Source organism: Falco punctatus, assembly GCF_963210335.1.
Source record: "Falco punctatus genome assembly, chromosome: 14".
Classification (NCBI taxonomy): domain Eukaryota; kingdom Metazoa; phylum Chordata; class Aves; order Falconiformes; family Falconidae; genus Falco; species Falco punctatus.
In genome coordinates this window covers 3,978,638-3,998,621 of record NC_137594.1, presented here as the reverse complement: position 1 = coordinate 3,998,621, position 19,984 = coordinate 3,978,638, and the positions used below count along the sequence as shown (strand labels likewise).

The 19,984-nt window shown below is 42.4% G+C and overlaps 1 long non-coding RNA gene across 5 annotated transcripts in view; it reads left to right on the top strand.

The window, feature by feature from the left end:
• LOC308073065 overlaps positions 1–19,984 on the top strand; it is a 146,933-nt gene that overhangs the window by 71,222 nt on the left and 55,727 nt on the right. The window lies entirely within an intron of this gene.

Genomic DNA, 19,984 nt, shown 5'->3' with positions numbered 1-19,984 from the left:
GTAAGTAGTGCAGCGAGAGAGGGGAAAAAGCTCAGGAAATCTGATGTCTAAGAACTTTTTTTCGCTGGTATTTAATCAGTTTGCCCGGTTGTTTGTTTGTGTTTTTTTGCCATCTGCCTCAGTCATAATGTATTGGACCCTTTGATGGTGAAAGCGCGGGATGGGAAGAATTTGTGCTTCCGAAATTCAGTGCAGCTTAAAGCAAAACCAGGGAACAAGGGTGAAATGTGAAGCTTGTTTTGTGAGTTTACGGAGCTGAAAGGCAGAGTATGGGGTTTCAGTGGTGGTCTTGCTACTTATTGACTTTTGAGTTTTTATCCACTGAACAAGCAACATGAGAGAGATTTTGACAAAAGCAGGGAAATGATATCTCATTAATATATCTACCTAGAAAAAAAAAAAAAAAGGGGGGGGGGAATAATAACATTAGTGGTTATAAAGCAGCAGGGAGATGATGATGAATGTTAGGCTGTATATGAAAATTATACAAGGCTGTATAGTTTTCAAAAAATATGTGCTATTTCTGTTCTTTAGAGTCACTCCTTAAAAATACATTAACATTGAAATGGAATTTTAAAACTGAATAACAAAATATTTCTCTGAAACTCAAGAACTCCCGATCTGAAAAACAAAATCGGTGGTAAATCATAGAGCACATTTACAGGCACAATGTAGAAATTGAACATTATAATATATTCCTCTCAGTACATAATAACATTAACAACCAGTACATTACAGTGATACAAACACTAGTAAAGGTGTTATATTACTGTCGAGGCTGCAGATATCTGTTCCATTTTAAAATCATAGTATAGTACCTTAGAAAAATCAATAGTGAAAACCTTTTCCTATGTTACATCATATTTATGAAAAGCAGAAACTTATTGCATTATATTTTATTATGAAACTACTCTCAGTTGTCTGTAATTTGTACAGCATTGCTATATTTAATGGCATAGTTCTTGCAGTAAAAGATATATATCTTAATTTTCTATGTTGTTTAAAAAAAAAAACACAAAAAACTAGAAAAAATAACCTTACTTATAATTTCCTGTAGTTAAAATGATTGCTATGTAACTTTCCAGCTGAACACAAAGAAAACATATTTAATTATTTCTTTAAAATGCAGAATATTTTCTGGGTTTTTTTAATGAGTATAGCACATTATCCTTCCTGTGTGTATACCTCATATGCACACTTCATACCTATAAGAACAGCTTTATAATTAGGGGGAGCATTGTTAAAGGTATATAGCTAAACTAAACATGCAGTCCTATTATCTCCTGTGGGATTTGTGCTCCTGAAATCATGAAGTACATTAACTTGGCCCTCTGTTTTGAAATGTTCATCCCACAAGGAGAATTAATTGCTTTCTATTAGGGTACAGTTTTCTCCTTATTTTTCTATCTTCTGGGAATAGAACAGCTTCCTTACTTCTCAGCTTCGACCTACACAAGTATACAAATTAAACACTAAGATTAATTTTGTAGATTGTATATATGTCAAATCATAGCGTTGTTTTAAGGACTTTCCCAGACAGGAGATTGATCCAAGCCATGTTGCAGTTAATGAGCCATTTCTATCTGCTCTAAAAGGATTTGGATCTGAACACTGGACTCCTTACAAATCGGGGGCTGTACTTTTATAAGAACATTAATTTTATCGTTTTGCAAAATTGGGAATAGTTACCCACAGAATAGTTTAGACTATAGCTGGACAGTGCAGTTTGGTCTGATAATGATATCTTCCTCCATGTGCTTTGGACTTATCACGGGCTCTGTGGCTAACGCAACACGTGTCAGCTGATTTCTCACCCACGTGTTAATAAAACTTTGTGCTTTGGCACAGTGTCTGCATAGAAAAATATAATACATTTTTAACCTGACTTTGATTTTGTTGATTTTTTATTATTATTGGGGTTTTTAAAAAATAGACAATGATGTTAGTCATATAAGAGTTCATTCCACATTTTGGTAATTAGCACAAATAGCCTGAAATCTCATTACCTTTCTTAGAAAACAGAGAAGTCTGAGGGCTTAGAGGAGTTCTGGAGTCAATGAAGGTTCAAGTGCTTTTACCTCCTTTTCTCTTTTGCTTTTATACTTTTATTCCTTGCTGTTGCGCCGCGCGTGCCTTTCCACAAAGCTTTCATTCGGAGCAGGGAGGAGGGTCTGAAAAGGTTAGCTCAGACTAAACATAGTGTGGAAACAAGGACCATGTTGTCACATCAGGTTTGCTCAACACTTAAAATCTAACTTGGGTCTCCGTGTCCTGCCATAATGCAAATGAGAATGTTCTTGCTGGGAACATGTCATTCCCGTGAACGCTAACTGCTGTCATGCAAGCCTCATGGGAGCAAGCTGCAGCAAGTCCTCCTGATTTAAGAGCTATTACTGATGCTGCTATTATTACTTTACAGGGGTACAGCAGGGATTCACAACCTCAGTTCTCAACCTTTCCCTTATTTCTACATGGGAGGAAGTGAAGTGGCAAGGCTCTCAGCTAGACACATTTGTTGTCCCAGTATGTAGGAATAATTGGAGGAAAGCTGCTGTTACGGAGCTTCACTCATATAAGGAACCTCCTTCAGATCATTTTTTCAGACAGAAAGCTTTAAAAACGTGAGTCCTGTTTGAATGCCCCAGAACAGAATCAGTGGGTGCACTTATTTGCACATGTTATAGATAATACCATTTATGAGCCCAGAAAGCTTCTGGGCTTTGCCAGCCTGGAGAGGGTGGTGGGGGTACATGGGGCATCTCATCACTGCTTGTGCAAGGGGAGCTGCCACTGCAGCACTCCCCTCCCTGACTGCCTCATCCGTGCCCCATAACTTCCCAAGGTAGGTGGGCTACCCCAAAAAGTCGTTTGAAGAGAAGGTTGAGGATCAGGCTTGTGTGGGATAAGCGAAAAGTTGGGTTCTACTTAATTTCTGTTCTTTCTCTGGGTTTCTGCAGGGATAATTCACAGGCTCCCAGTGGCAAAGAGTGCCAAAGAGGCCAGGAGTGTCAGGGGCAGTGTGGTGGACCATTCCCAATAGTGTACCCAGCACCATTGACTCCCCACGCAGCTCCCACCCCAACACAGGAATCTTCGCTGTCTCAGGGATGCAGCTGGCAAACCCCTCTGCTCCAACACTTGTAAATAAAGACCTTTTTATCTCTGGGTTTTCATATTCAGAGGAAAATGATCTCTGGCCATAAAAAACATATCTCTCAGTAGCTCTGCTGAGGGCATACCAGCCCAAGTCTTCAGCAGGGCATGGAAGGCTTACTGCAGTCTGGACGCTATAGATGGGTCCTTCTCCTTCCCTGAGTCCGTTACACTTGATCCTGACACAGCCAGTCGTATGTGGTTCTGTCGGGAGGGTGGCAGCTCAGAAAATGCCCAATATCTGATTTATTTGTGATTAAGAAAATGGTCCCTGTGTGAGCTGAAAGCTTCCCTCCTTTTTGTTACAGTACCTGTCAAACCCCTTGAATTCTCAGAAGCCTTCCCGAGCACTGGCGTTGTTATTGCAGCTCCAACACCCCCACAGAGGCTGAAGGCCCTTACCCTTACATGTGCCTTAGCACGGCCACTGTCTGCAGCAGCAGCAGGGCAGTGGATGGGGATGAAGCAGATAAATGAGGTTGTAATAGGTTGGGGAGCAGATGTAAAATCCAGTCTGCCAAATTCGGCAGAGAGGCAGCCTGCCCTTTCCTACTCCCAGGGCAGTCTTTTCCTTTTGACAGTTTGCTGAAAGGACCTCCATTGTGTGTTACTTAACACATCTGCGAATTTATTGCAAGCCGATGCTTTCTGTTTTATATCTCGGTGGCACAAAAAGAAGATGCGGAAGAACAATTCATCCCAGATCTCTGACTCCACGCTGCATCCAAATGTGGTAAAACCCTGAAAAGCACTGACGTAGGAGAGCCCTGCTTATCCTGGCCTGATCCTGAATGACACTGACACCCACTGACTTTTCCCTGTAACAGATGCTTAGGGAAAAAGGAGAGAATTTGAATAAACAGTAGAAAAAAGGACGCTTATTTCCAAAATACACCCTTTAAATACGGGGCACTGTGCATATGTGGCAGGGATTGAATACGGCATTGACGATATTCCCCATGTGCCCTGACTCTGTTACCCTACTGTTTGCCCAGTGGAGAACAAGGGGAAAGGGAAAGAATAAAGCCTTCCCAGGTGGGAATAAAGCTCAAATCTCAGTTTCTCAAACTCAGTAAAGGAGCAAGGAGGGATGGTGCACTGCAGATTTTCCCTGGACAGTTATCCTACCTGTACCCTTTCCGTTTCTGCTGAACCCCTCTTGGTGCTGTCTGGCCAGGGGCAGTGCAGAGGGGACTCAGAAGGCAACCTGCCCCCCTGCCCTCCCCACCCAGCCGTTGCACCGTCGCACCGTTGCACAGCTGATGGCTGTGTTGTGCTATAGTGTAGGCATTTTTCAGCCAGACAGCAGGCTGCTGACCATAAGGCGTCCGTATCCTAACGCTTTCCCCTGCCCTTTACCTTGTTTAGCCCTTTGCAATAGGACGTAATGAAATAATGTTCGCAATAGCAGGAACACAAAATAACTCATGATGTGCCTCAAACTGTGAGAAAAGAGTATTTGATCCTCCCCAAACACAGACCTGCTCACTTCAAAGGGGGCAATATTTAGATAGTAATCAACATCGTGTTTTATTCCCCTTCCTGGCCCAACATGCATATTTGCTCAGCCACGCTTTCTGCCCATCAAGAAATTCTGCTGCGACCAATGCGCAGAGCGGGGCAAGCGGTCTGGATGTCTGGCAATGCCTGGATCCCTGGGACCCCCCCAATGGCTCAGGTGCTATGGGGCTGCCACCCCAGGGCCAGGCTTTTTGCCCTTGGCTCTTTTTATTTAAACCACCAAGATTGGACAGGGGTAGTTTTGATCCAGGTTTCTGTGCTTTCCACTACACTTTCTAAATCAATGCTTTCTCCCATGTAAGTGAGCAAAGAAACATCCTCCCTGTCTCAGGGATGGGGAAATATGAGCAAACAACCAAACTGCTGTATCAACGTGTGATTTATAACTCCCAAGGGACAGGAGATATTCCTTTTGCCATCTCTTTGCCGACATCTCAGAATGACCATCTGGGGAGAACCAAATTTCTTCAGTTCTCGGATACTGTGATAAATATTTAATAAAGAATCAGATTAAAACCGAATGTTGTTCGTATTTATTTTATTTTCTTAGGTCAGCATCTGTAGCTTCTCGTGCTGTTATTTATGAAACAGCTTTATTAACTTATTACGAAAGCAGGCATTTGTTATGCAGTAAATTTAAGTTTCATAGTCAATGGATGTTTTGTGGCCTGGGAAAAAGTAAACATCAAGTGAAAAAGTCACTTATTCCTATTCTTATTTTGGCCCAACAAGAATTAACATCAGATGTGTAAATGGTGAAATTCCTTGAAGGAAATGCATCTCCTTTGTTAGTGATTGTTAGCTAGAAACACCAGAGCCTCAGATGATGTAATAGCCAGACGTCTGCAGACTTTAAGAACAATTGTGATTTATTTCCAGGAATAAGAGGAAATTTCTTTCTATGTCTCTTCCCACATCACTCATCCTAGCAGGAAAAGATGCTTTCCAAAGTGTTTCAGCATTCACTAATGCTATAGATCCATATGGGTCACTCCAGTCGACAGATAGGTTGGGATCCAGCATCAATCCTAGGAGAAACTGAAAAGAAGTCATAACATGAGAAGGGAGACAGACTGATGAGAACACGCTGCTGCTGATAGTACTAAATTATTCAGGGGCTAAAGATAAAGGTTAACTGTGGTAAGATGCCAAAAATCCATCTGAAAGTACATGGCTGAGTGATAAAACATCAGGTAAAATTCAGGGTAGGTAAACGTCAAGTGACGTACATGGGGGAGGAGGGTCCTCTAAACTAGCACAAACTCTGTTATACTCTAAACTAACCCTAATCTTTGAGGAGAATTAGAACTATAATAGAGAATTCCATAAAAGTGATTATCCTGTGAAATGGTTCCCATTTGTATCTCTCAGAAAGCAAAGTGAGTGTTAGAAAAAAGAGTGAGAAGTTAGAAGAAAGAAATTAAGAATAGAGAAGAAAAAAAAAATTGGTCTTATATTATAAATCTTTGGTGCATCTCCACCTGAAATACCTGTAATCTTCCAGCTCCTAAAGGAACTAGTCAAACTGAAACAGGCTTAGTTGATGGCACCAAGGATAATTAAAGACTTAGAAAGGCTTCAGTGTGAGAACGATTAAATGGACTAGGTTTCTCCAGCCAGAAGAGAGATGACTGAGAGGATATGATGGAGTTCTCAGGAATTATGAATGACAAGGAGAGAATAGCAAGCAGCTGTTCGCTGTTTTTTCTTCTAATACAAAAACTCAGAAGCATGAAACGAAGCTGGTAGCTGGCAGTTTAATCCAAGAAGGAGCAATCCTTGACACCATGCTTAGTCATCTTGTGGAACTCCTTGCCACAGGATACTGGGAGTGCTAAAAATTTACTGGATATATTCATGAAAGAAAAACTCATTGGAGGTTTTTAAAATCCATCTGCATTTTGTATTAAGCAGAAAGATGCCACGTCTGGCTCAGAAAGTGCCTGAGCCAGAAACCACTGTAGGTTGGGCAAGTATTTTGGGGGAAGTATTGCTGTAGAACTGACCTACATTTGTACTCTTTCCTGGGCTCTCACTACTGTTGAAGATAGGAGGTTATTTGGCATGGACTTCCAGCCTGACCTGCTAAAGCTGTTCATATCTTCTTCTTGCAAGCCTAGACTTCCAAGTGATAAGTAATTCCAGACAAATGCATTCCTTATGTTCTCTCTTAAATCTAATAATAATGTTAACTGCTAAGTCAGGTGATGACAAGCCAACGCGTAGTGGCCTCAGGTCTTGGACTTCTTGTTTCCCAGTTCCTAGTTTCCTTTGGCTAAGGTGACCCAGAGTAACCCACAAGTGCTGCAGGGGCATGTCCATGTCTGCATGGGTGGACAGCAAGTCTTTCTGCCAAGCTAGACACCACATACCTGTGGCAGAGCAACCAAGAGACAAGGTGATTTAGCTAATGCACAGCAGGACGCTAACAGGGTTGATGTGGGGTCTAGATTCGCTTTGGCTTTGCATCAGAATATCACAGGAGCAATGGCTGGATCTGTCCAGACAAGGACATGTGCCCAGATTTTCTCTTACTACTAAACAACTCCAATGTGCTGATACAGCACTTGGAGCTCAGAGCATTGTAACAGAGAGGAATGCTAGTTTAAAAACATTACTTTTGGCTCTAAACTAGCAGAAGACCTCCATAAGAGGTACTGACACTCTTGTGACCAGCTACTCCAACTTTAATTGCCTGGCCAGGAAGTTTAAAACAGTTACGTTGAGTTCTGGGCAAATACATCTGTACTTCAGTGAAGCGTTTGATAGTCTCATAAAATCTTATTTGAAAGATTGACTCAATCTGGCCTGGATATAAGTACTTCTCTGTGGTCTCTGCATTGGCTGAAATACTGTAAACTAAGATACATTTTGACATATCAGGTTTGAGGAGATGAAGGAGGTTCTGGCTGGAGAGGAGAATGAGTTAAGCCTAACTTTATCTAATTTCTTCATTAATAAACTGGAAGACACAGCAAACAAAATGCTCATTGCATTTGCAGATGGAAACACTTGGAGCTGAACTACTGGCAAGCCCTCAATAACTCAGGCTGTCATCTCCAGCAGAAAGAGCCTACACACATACAGGGGTAGCTGTATGCGACCACCACCGGGGCAGCACGTTTGACCTTTGCTGGCTGTATGATATGGCAGTGGAAAACTTGTCACTTGTGGGGACTCCATAAAGAGAGATGAAGCTTAATCAACCAGAGAGCTAAGTTTTACAACGTGTGGTAACTGTGATCATCTAATTTACTGAATGCTATTCTGTTCAAGGAACCTCAGCAAGATAACAACACAGAGAGAGCTCAGAGGGAGAGGGAAAAGGCAAAAGGGGGGTGGTGTGGTGGTGATGTAGTAAAAATGAAGAAGACCCAAAGGGAACTGGCTTACGAGAAAAGATTAAAAGATTTAAGTATGTGTAAATTGGCCAAATTGTGACTAAGAGCGGAAATAACTATCTGCACGTCTATGAGGACTGAAAACTACTAAGAAAGGAAAGAAATTCGTCGGCATGAGAAATTTAGGATAAATCAGATTAAATTCAGCAAAGGAAAATGTTGAATGAATAACAGGAATTGTTCCTAATGGTAAACTCAATCAGAATTTGCAAAACTTTTTACATGGATTGGTCTAAACAAAACATGAAGACGATGTGAGAAAGCTGCTTGGATCCCATTTATTAAAGATACTGGCTTCTAACGCTTCCTGTAGCAAAGCAAGAAACCAGAACAATCAACAGCAAACTCAATAGAAAGGGTTTGGCTCTCTTTGTTTTCTGGTGCAGACCAAGATTTTACAAAGTTCTGCCAATGGTCTCATTATTGAAAATGTTGTGAGTGTATCCAGAAACCTCTCAGTCACAAACGAACATGGGTTTCTGAGAGCTTATGTCTGCGTCCTCCCTCCTTCCAGGGTTTCAAAATATTTCTCAGCAAACCCTGCCAGAACACACTGTCGATGTGCTGCAGTTGGGCGAACACAAGAGGGAAGGTAGAAGAGGGAAGGAAGCATCATTTACATTCCCAGCACAAACCTCAGGTGATGCAGGACAGGCTGGTCCAGGTCCAGTTTTCTTGAAGTGGTTTTTGACCAGAATTCCCAACGAGGTGCCCGAACGTGGGCACCAATTCCCCATGTTGTCTTTGTGGTACACCCAAATCACATATAGTGGAAACTATACGTAGTGGGGTATGTCCACACGGCCGTATGGCCTAGCTCCCTTATTGGAAGCCGTTTAGAGCTGGCAGGAGACAACGTAACATGGACTTCCCACCTGGCACCGGGGCCCTTGTTCCTGCCACAAAACCACTTCCATTACAGTCAGAGAGCAAGCGCTTCTACGCCACAGCGTGGGTCACGGTGTGCTGTGTTTCTTGCAGGGCATAAGGCCATCTAACTGAGGTGTGAGTGGGGGTTTCACTTCCAACAGGAACCATGCAGCAGGTTGAAGGAGAGGCCTTCAACAAACCTGTTGTTCTGTGATTTGATTTTGGCCATGGACAAGTGAAAAAGCTTCTTAGCACTGAGATGTTGGATAAGAAAATGCAGATGGGCAGATGAGATCTTGGAGCTCCTCCGGGCACCAGGACCTTTTCTTGCTAATGTCAGCCAGATCCAGATTTTGCTTTGAGAGCCTTGAATTTCTAAGTCACTGCTTGCCTCTGAAGATCATCTCTTTGGTCTTAAATGACCTGATTTTCCAAAGAACCCAAAGACTGAGCATTGCCATTGAAGCTTAAGCAGGGAAGGAGGAAGCACAGCCCTGTTTTGAACCACTGCACAGTTTGTGTCGCATCGTTGCCATCTTACGAAGGCCACGTTCCTCAGACAGGTCTTTATCAAATCCCCAGATTGCTGCAAGTTAATCAAATACATATAGGTAGTTGGCATCAGGTCAATAATATGGTTTGTATCAAGACTCAGGATTTTCATATTTCAAAGGATGTTATGATTTTTAAAATCACAAACAGGAACATATTTATGCACAGACCCATGCTGTGTGCTACATTACCCACTTAGACTCATATTATGAAAATAAGCTGTAAACACTTTTGATGAAAGGATTGGACACTTTGTTTACACCCTGAGAATGGACTTTTGTTTTAATGCCCAGTTTCACTTTGGTATTTCACCTTTGCCCTCTGTTTTACATATATTCTGTCATTTCATTCCAGCTTGCTGTTTATTTATCTTTGTGCAGGGAAAAAAGGAAATAATATTTTTTAAAAGAAGGATAAGTAAATACATTTACAAAAAAGTGTTCACTTAGCTCTTCGCTAAATGTATGCAGCAAATCAGAGTCTGTTTACCCTGGGAGTGTTTTGGTTGGGGTCTTAGGTGATTTCCATTGCCAATGAATGGACATTAGCTAAAAGCCAAATGAAAAAGCTTTTACCTGTCAAGACATTAATTAAAGTTTAATCAGCTCCTGTTTGCATAGTGCTTTGAAGACGTGAAAGTGTTTTAGAAATCCTGTGCATATTAAGGCCTGCACTGGCTACTTCTGGAGTAGTTTTTGGCATTGGAAATATCCAGTATGGAACTGGGGCTTACTGCACCTCGTTGAGGGCTTGCTGTCTAATGCCTATCCAGGGTTGCGATGGCAATGCAGCAACACACATCTTGGCAGCTCCATAAAAGCAGCTTTTTCATATATTTTTTTAAAGGCTGGAATCCACCCTAGTTGGCTAGGGCTTTCCCACAAATTAAACCTTGCCTCAAAGCCACGCTGCTCCAGAAGAAGTGAGTGTAAGCACCATGTCTTCAACTGAATGGCCCAAACCATCCCAGCAGGGTTGAGGTCTTCATCATGAGGTTCAACTTCTCCGACACCTTGTGCAACAGAGCCCATCGTAAAGGCACCTAAAATAGGGCAAAGGATGAATTTTTGGCATACTGAGAACCCTTTGCTCTCTGAGCAACCACATAGAAGGTCTTCCTTCCAAGATGGCCTGCACAGAGAAAGAGACAAGTCGGTATTGCTCAGAAATATTGGCAAAATTATTTCCTCACACCACGAAGCCCAACTTTTTATGGATTTTATTGTTCTTTGTAGGCATTGTGGAAGAAGAAAATGTTAAAGGAGAGCTTTGAAGCAAGGAAATAAGCTAGCTGGGTGGATGTTTATGGTAGGATCTCCTCCCTGCTCTGAGGAACAGGGTGTGAGAAAGAAAATGTAAGAAGTGGTGTCATGTATGGTGCTGTTAAGAGCGGGTGGTTGTTAGGGTGGGTGCTTGGTGGTGGGAGGGAGAGAGATGGGAGTGCCAGGTGGTGAACTGCATGGAAAGTGAGAACCAGCACCTTGGGCTGAGCAGGATACAGAAGGGCAATCCAATAAAATTTGATTTCTAAAGACACTTTCCACAGATTTCTGATAATCATCTGAACTCTTCTGACATTTTTCTGAACCACTGCATTCTTCCTTTTTTCTTTCTTTTTTTTCTTTCTTTTTTGATATTTAGCCATCACTAATTGTAAATAAGCACTTTGGCTTCCTTTTCTCCCAGACCTTTAAACTGCCCAGGCACGATTAAACAGTAAAAAATGTCACAGAATTCGCAGAGAGAGAGAGAATAATAGTGAAATCTGTTCTTCATTTTTTTTATATTTCATATGGGATGCGAACCGTTTACTCCATAGTAATTGCAGATGTTAGACTGAGACTGTAATAATGTAGCTGGCAATAACTCTATTGCTTTACCACAAAAAGCTTCCCAGTAGCATTAAAAAGACAACAGAAACAATAGTTTCAACACATTCATATGTCCTAGTATTCTGGAAGTACTCAAGCTACTGATTTATCGTGTAAACTATTGCTGGTGTACGTATGAACTCCAAATATTTTCTCATACTGTTGTTTAAGAGACGACAACTCCATATTCTTTTCAGTCATGCAATCTCTTCAATTTGCAGACAAGTTTTGCCTTCCCATGGATTAAAAAGCTCTTTAATTTGTATCTAATATATACCAGAAAAGTGTACTCTAATTTTTCCTTTTTTTTTTTTTTTTTTTTTTGTGCTTTCCAGTTTCTTTGCCCATTTCAGTCTGGTGTGCTGGGTTGCAATTCTGAATTCATATCTAAAATTTACTCCGGTCCTTGAAAAGGCTTTTGTAGCTTCCCTGGGCTTTGAGCTACTCTGCATAACATGAATATAGGTGGTACATAAAGCAAATACACCCTAAAATCGACCCTTCCAAGCTACATGGATGCTCTTATCACACATTTTCACGTGCAAGACAAGACCAGGCGCGTATCACTGTGCCTTCAAAGTGCCTCGTTTTTGTCACAGATGTTTTGCATAAACAAATGGTGTCATACAGGCTGATTAAATCAATACATCTGTATCAACTTGCAGTTCCTGACAGCGTGTTCCAGAGGATATCTTCTGCTCCCACTGTACCCTTTGAAATTTTAGATATAAACAAATAATAATAATAAAACCACCTTGTTTTTCCCAGGTTAACTTTTCATCTTTATCTAACGATAACAGGAGCTGCTCTGATTATGGTGGAGGAAAATAACACATGGATAATGCGGGTGAAGCCGTTTCAGCGCAAGGTTATCCAGTCTGGTGGTACTGGAAACCACAGGAGCAGAGCTCAGCTCCAGTGTCATCAGATCCTCAGGCGGGAATGTTCTTCTGCTACAATTTAGGTTTCCCAGCCATTCCTTTCTAATCCAACACTCATACAGAGAAGCCTTATTTTCTTTCCATCCATTGTTGCATATTTGTGTGTTTGGTACAGTGGTGTGAGATTAGGAAATTTCAATTTGAGAAAAGGCCTGGGGGCTGTGGTTTCTGGTTGTGTTTGGATTGCAAGGAGGTCACTCCTCCATCGATACTCGCTGAAAGTAATGAGATTCGTAGCATGCCAGTAATAATATCACATTGTGTATCTGCTTTGTGTGTCTGGATAGCTTCAGAGCATCTATCTATCATGTGTGTGTTTAGTATCACTATTAACAGTGAGATCAGGACTGGGAACTGGGATTTTAGGGCTACCAGGGGAGGAGAAAAAAATCCCATAGATGATGTTCACAGTTTTCTATTTAAATTAATACCAAGTAAACAGATGAGTAACATATGGTGAAAAAAATAAAGTGTTTTGCCCAGAGGACAGACTCCCACTAGGATTTAAAGATCACATTCTCCTCTCGTTGCCCACTGCTGCCTCACTTCGTGGGCTTACATCACTTAAGAGCACTGAATGAGCTGGTGTTATTATGTCAGTATGTGTGCCTGCCGTAGGTGCAGATGGTAAGCTGGTTTGCCCAAACTCAACACAAGCCACTAGCAGGCTGAATTTTGAACCCTGATGTCAATTATACCGATTAGACTTATTTTTATGCACAATTCTACTTGGTTTGGCTTTAAGAATAGCCCCATGCCCTGAGACTGTATCCACAATTATGTGATCGAGTATTAGAGGTAAGCATGAACAAACCCAGGACACAGCACAGCAAGGCATAAGCACTCTTGAAAAAAAACCAATATTAGCATTTCTTCTGGCTCTTACACATATTTGGTGTCAGGTATTCCCAGGACCCCATTTTACAAAATGAAAAAAAAATTCTTCTCGGAATCAGAGCAGACAGATTAGAAGAACCAATAGTCAGGATTTCTTAGCGTTATCCTCCCACAGCTCTTTTCCAGTGGTTTACAGGGTCATCACCAGAGACAGCACCTGAGCACCTTTCACATACAACTAGTATCAACATAACGCTATAAATGAGCACACAATTTTGGAACGAATGAGGGAGAAAATGTGTCTTCCCTCTCTCCAGAGATGTGGTGTTTTACAGGTAGTTGGAATATTTCTGCGTTCATTATCTGCATCTTGGCTTGGCTTATTTTCAGCTCCCAAGTTTAACAGAAATGTATCTCTATATCGCGATGACCTTCCAAAGACATCAGTCTGGCTAGGAAACCCAGAGAATTTCTGGCATTGAGGGTACTGACTCACTCATTGTTCCTGTTCATTGTCAGTTCAGGAATTTCCTCTGGTTTGGTTGGAAGGGAAAAATCCAGCCAATGGCAGTTGCTGGTATTTTGCTGTTGTTTGCCAGGAGCCTAAACCCCCAAATATTTTCTCTTCTCAACACCATCATTTTTCTGATTAATCAGGGTCAACTCTTCTTTTTCTCGCCTGACCTCTAGTAGCGACCCCAATGTTCCTTTTCATTTCCTTGATCTATTTGCTACATTCCCAGCCAAGTCTCTGGAGTGCTGAAGATTGAAAGTAATTTCCAAACACCTTCAGCTGTGTTCTGGTTCCAGTTAAACTGGTCTGAAGCAGGACTCACGCTGCAGTAATAGCTGGGCAGAATTGGCATGGGAGCCAAACCACAGTTTATAACATTAGGGATTATGTCTTTGAAGGGAAAAAACCCACCTCTCACACAATCTCTGTAGTGTTTGCCTTACCTTACTGATCCAGATGTCTCCCTGTCTTTCTTGTCAGCAGAATGTCCTCTTTGTGAAGGTGTTTTCCCAGCTCCCTTGGTCAGAAGGTACCAAGACAGGAGAATGGCCATGTTGGATGGAGCACAGTCATGGGATGCTGGATCTGCTCCTGCATCCCTGGGTGACTCTATCCCTCGTCTTCCCACTGAATCTCAGACTGACAACAGGGGCTATTTTTGAGACATTCTTCTGGGGGAAGGGATGGAGCTGGTCTTCTTCTTCTCACAAGAAAAGACAGCAAGGGGATAACTAACAACTTCACTTATTAAAGAATATATTTCAGGCTGGATATCACCCTGTCTCCAGTTAACCATGCCTTCTCCTAAGGATCAGCTCTGATAGATGCCTGCTGTTTCAGTAGGCTTGCACCTGGGATGTATAAACTGTATCAGAGCCGAGCTCAAGCTGTAAGGTTTGAAGAGGCTTGGCTGTGGCTGAGCTTTTGGGGCTGTGCTCAGGACCTCAGGAGTCAGGCACTGTTCAGCAGGGTGTGGAGGAGCTAGCTTTGACACTGAGGGTTTCTGAAAGGGGGGGGGGGGGGGGGGGAAGGCTGGGGGCAGATGATGGATTTGGACTTGAAAAAGTAACCATAATATATTTACATCATAATGTATATAATGGGGGAGGTGTGTGTCTGTGTTTGTGAAGGAATGCTGGAAGGGGGGGCATGCAATAAGGCATGATTTATGTTGGCTGAGTAGAGGGTCTAGCCTCCTTTTATCCCATCTGAAGACCCGTCTGGAATTTCATCATGGTAGGAAAACAGCGAGGTGAAAAGGCATCCTCACTTTAGGTGATCTAACCCCGATCCAGCTCAGTAGCATCTGAGAGCAGGTTACCACAAGCCCTGGTGCCAGGACCTAAACAGTTTCCATTTCCCCATAAAGCCCAGCTCACATTATCCAGCGGAGATGAACGAAATTTCCATTTGCCATGGTGGGCTCATTAGTTACAGGTAAAAGTTTGTTCTCCTCGCTGGCTAAATCCCTTAAGGGTACTTTGGGTCCATTCCTAGTCCCATTAAAGTCAATGGGAGCAGGACTGGGCTCCAGAAAGTATTATTCTTAATTTAAACATTAATAGTTTAACTCTCTGTTGTTAATAATAATAACCCCTTGGAAAATTCAGACTGAAATCCGTTTCCTTGCTGAATTTCTTTTCTCCCATCAGGCATGCAAACTGGTTTGTTATTGTTGGGTTGCTCCTGAGTGCTTTGGGTTGCACACACTGGTTTGTTATTGTTGGGTTGTCCTTCAGCGCTGGGCCGCACACACTAACTAATTTGTTATTGGAGTGTTGCTCGAAGCTACACACTCCAGTTTATTACTGATGGGTTGTTCACTGTGTGTTGGGCTGCTGTCCTTGTTTTATGATTATTATTACTGAGGTCTTTTGTGAAACTCCTTACCCACACAAACAGAAGGGCAGGCATTGTGGCAAATTTAATGCAATGTTTGGGGATTAATCCGTTTTGCTTAACTTTTAAAAGGGGACTAATTAAGGCTTTCAGAATTAGGAGACCTGCTTCTTACTTTAATATGGTTTAAAATATCATTTCCTTCCCTACTTCCCTTTCTTCCCACATCCTTCTTTTGAAACATAACTTTTTATAGGTATCCTATCTTCCATCTTAATGCTCCCATTAGCTTCCCACTGGCCTTGCAGGAAAAACTTCTCTATGGAAGATTTCCTTTCAGGTTCAGCGCAAGAGCAAATGCTCATGACCCTTGATGTTAATACTTGCTTTCTTCTATAACGCCTTCATTTCATTTAGTACATACGTTGATGATCATCAGGAAAATGGAAAGAAAAACGATTGGAAAATATTAGCTGGACAAGAATCTGGCATATTTATATGATATAAAACAGGATTCTTCATCACCATCATTCCTGAACAGCGTAATACTGAATAAAATTTGTATTTTCCTTGTTTCACAAGCAGTGCCTCTGGTGATCTGGTAATGCTAATTTGGTGAAACTGAGCTGTTTTACCAGGCCAGAAGTAACTGTAAAAGGAAGACACTACGATATAAAACAACTAAGATCTTTGAAATTACCACTGATTACCTCTTATCAGCCTTCCCCATTATTAATTTATTTGTTTGTTTGTTTTTTTACTGTTAAGCTTCCCTTGGATTTAAAAAAAAAAAGCTTGAGTGGAGTAGGTATATCATCCTTTGGCAAAGGTGAAATAAAAAAGCTATGAAGCAAATAGGACTGTTCTCCACAGCAGTAATTATCTCACTGTTATATTAATGTATTTAAATAAGCAAGGAGAGAAACTCTTGGGCAGTTCAGGCAATATTACCTGCAAGACCCATCACACTCTCTCTTCCCTGTATGTCACTGGGTTTGTGTGGTGTATGTGTCTGCAGTTCAACTAGATGAGTGTAAATGCCCAAATGTGAGCAGAAGACACAAGGCTGAGGAGACCTCCTCATTGCTAAATCTAACTGCCTGCTATCAAAGCTTACCACAAAAGTCTTGCTGAGCTCTGTCTTGAAGCCATTTAGGGTTCAATTCTGCATTCTCTGCTCCTGTGAGCACATCTGGACAGCGGTCACGAACTGGACGTTCAGAGCAGACATGAACATGGAAATGCCCTTGCATTTTTTTACATATTGTCCTCCAAACCCCAGAGAACGGAGGCTTGCAGTTTAGAAAGTGAAGTGATTACTAGGTTTGTTTTAAGGAGAGGTCAGCTAAGGCAGAGCAATTCAGCCCGCTAAGGCATGGGCAGACTGGGAGGAGAGCAAGCGGGACTCAGCGGTAGGTCTCTGTCTCAGACTGGCTTTTCAGCTCCTGGCTGAAGCCATCCAGAGACTGAAGAAGCACTTTCACCATCCTGTAAAAGAAAGGTTGTGCTATTGGCGCGAAGGCACTCACTGGTCGGAACAGTTGCATCACATCACGGCTTCATTCTGGGAAAGGAAACATTTTAAACACAAATTTCCAAATAGCAACATCCCATGCTCCCTGCAGATGCTGCCTGCTCCTCGAAATAAAAATAGCAGTATCTTTTGATTTTCCGAGCCCAAACACCACTTGCTTCAAGTCTTTATTTTCCTTTCGATAGAATTCATTTTCCAAGGGATGCTCGGGCATGGCTGGGGCCGGTTGCCTTCAGCAGCGTGCTCCATGCCTGAATAAATGGAGCGAGGGGGCTCGGTGCCAAACCCTGCCCTCAGATAAACACTCCCGATGCTCATTGACTTCACAAGCTGCCGGCACATATCTGAGGGAAGCGTTTGGCCTACGGATGTGTTGTTTTGGTTCTTTTGCAATTCCAGCACAGAAATGGATTTTTTTCCTCTCGGAAGAAAAGGAGTTCAGTGCCACATCCCAGCCTGCTGGTAAACGCAGCCCAGTGGGTTTATCGGCAATGACTTTTAACTACTGGGCTGTGTTGGGATTCTCATGTTTTACAGCTGGGATATAGGATCTCTGATATGAACACCCAAGGATTTATTGGTCCCACAAGGACTCAGGGTTTGCTGGCAGTGCAGTTCAGAGAGTCAGGAGAAGTCAAAGGTTATCTTTTGTAGGGTAGTATGGGATTTACCAGCTGACCCTCCCTCCCTCCTTTGGTTCATCTGCTAAAATCATTAACGAGCTTTCCCTTACCCTCAAGAACTGTTAGTGTCTTTTTAGCGCTGAGATCAAGTTACTGACCTCTGCGTTGCCAATATACCTTGAGGTTTTCAAGAGCTCGGGGGTATTTTCTGTTTTAAAAGGAACAGCACGGAAAGATGAATAGGTGGTTGTCTTGCCCAAAATGAAGCTTAATGTTCTTCTGGCTTGTTAAAGGGAAGCCTCGCTTATTTATACATCACTATCTTGAGAGATTTTTATGTTTGAGAAAAGGCTTTGCTCTTGCAATGCAATGATAAAAATATGGGTATGAAAGCGGGATGTAAAAATGAATGAATGATGTTACATGTGCTGAACTCAGGACAGTGCTCCCCATCCCAGGGAAGGGGAAGGATGCTGTTGTTCCCGCTCGGGTATGATGGGAGAATTATTTGGGGGTTCAACCACAGTGCTGGAGGAGCTTTCACATCTCTCCCGAGCTTCCTGCAGAGCACCCTCAGGGTATGCCAAAGTCCTTCCCTCACCCTGCCATGTCTGGGGATGGGCAGCATGATGTTGGGGAAAATCAACAGATGAGAGTTGATGCTCCACTCTCCTGATGGGCTCTTCACCCCTCCAGGACCTCCATCAGATCTCCTTGCACAAGCTTCAGCAAGTTTGTTTCCAGTTCAACTGATTTTGGTACGAGGCCACCACAAAATTAACAATGAAATAATAACAATCCTGCACTATTTAGCTGGGCTTTTCTCACCCCATTCAAAAAGCAGCTAGCAGAGGTCATTTAAGGCCTCCCAGTGATGTCCCTTCCTCCCCTCTCCCATCCCCTGCCCCATACATCAGTGATCTAATCACTTGTGAAACCCAAAGCAGGGGGCTCCGATTTATCCCATTACAAAATCAAGATTTATCTGAACATGAGAAGCCTAGCAGGGTTTTATGGTACGCACGGCGCCATTCCTTTCTGTTAACCTATTTGTTACATTTATACTTGGGAACTTTTTATCATTCTTGACACCCCTCCATCTGTTCCTCACCATGCAGTAGCTGGGGGTCTTGTTTCACGGGACAGCAAGGATGAAATCACTTCATCTCAATAATGGGTTACAGTAATTAAGTTACGGTTTGAACACTTTGATTTTGATCTGCTTTTGGGATAAAGTCCCTGGGCTTCCTTTTCTTCCCATCTTTCATAGAATTTGACACCCATATAGCCACTACTCCACCAATTATTGACTTTAAAATTTAATATATTTTCTTTCTTATTCTAATAACATAATCTGAATATTACACTTCCTTGTAAAAGTAAGGCAGGGGACGAATGTTCTCAGGCATTAATTATACCCAGATTATCTGATACCGGGATTCAGAAAGTAGATTTTTAATGTGCAGTATAAAGTGTGAAAAGAAGACAAGGGAAAAAAAGTCTCTTTGTTTTCACTTCAGCGTCAAACCATTTGGAACCTGTTAGCTGAGCAAAACAGCTCCAAGATGCTATTGATTAATAGCAATTACAGTGATGCAGCAACCAGTTCAGTGACATGACCGACACCTCCTTGCCAACACTTTTAATGATCTAGTTAAAAAGCTAAACTCTGTTTGCATTACATGGAACCCATCAGGAAATTGGAAAATATTGCACATGCTTCAAGCTCTACTGATTCCAGAGCCAGATCCTCCATGCACACTGCTTCGCTGCAAGCCTGGACTGGCAAAATGCAAGGAGGAAGTTCCTTCACGTCGTTCCTCAGATGACAGTATCCAGACAGACGGAGAAAGGCTTGCGGATAGAGCTCTGGACACAAGGCATCTGCTCCATTAAATCTGGGTGCTGTGCTCAGCTCCAGCCCATCAAACTCTTACATTTTGTGGATACCACCATCACAGAGCACATCCCAACTGCACGGCAATTGTCCTGCAAACATCACCCACTGCTTGCCTGGATGTGGCTGGAGCCGACACTCTTTGCAGTCTCATTGAAGGTCTCAGAGGAATGGCAGAGACCATTCCTCACCCCACAAACCAAGCTCCACCCAGAGCTGCTGGGGCAGGTCTTTGACCAGCAAAAGTGGTTTTGTTAGAGTCAGGTATGTGCATGGCAGATATGGAGCCATAAGGGTTATGAACAGTGTCTATGTGATATGTGAGTGTAAGTACAGCAAAGTATCTGCCAGGTCCCCATCTGAGTGGGCTTCGCTCATGTAGGGTAAGTCAGCTCCCCCAAAAATGTTCTCCTGCCTTCAGAGGGAATATT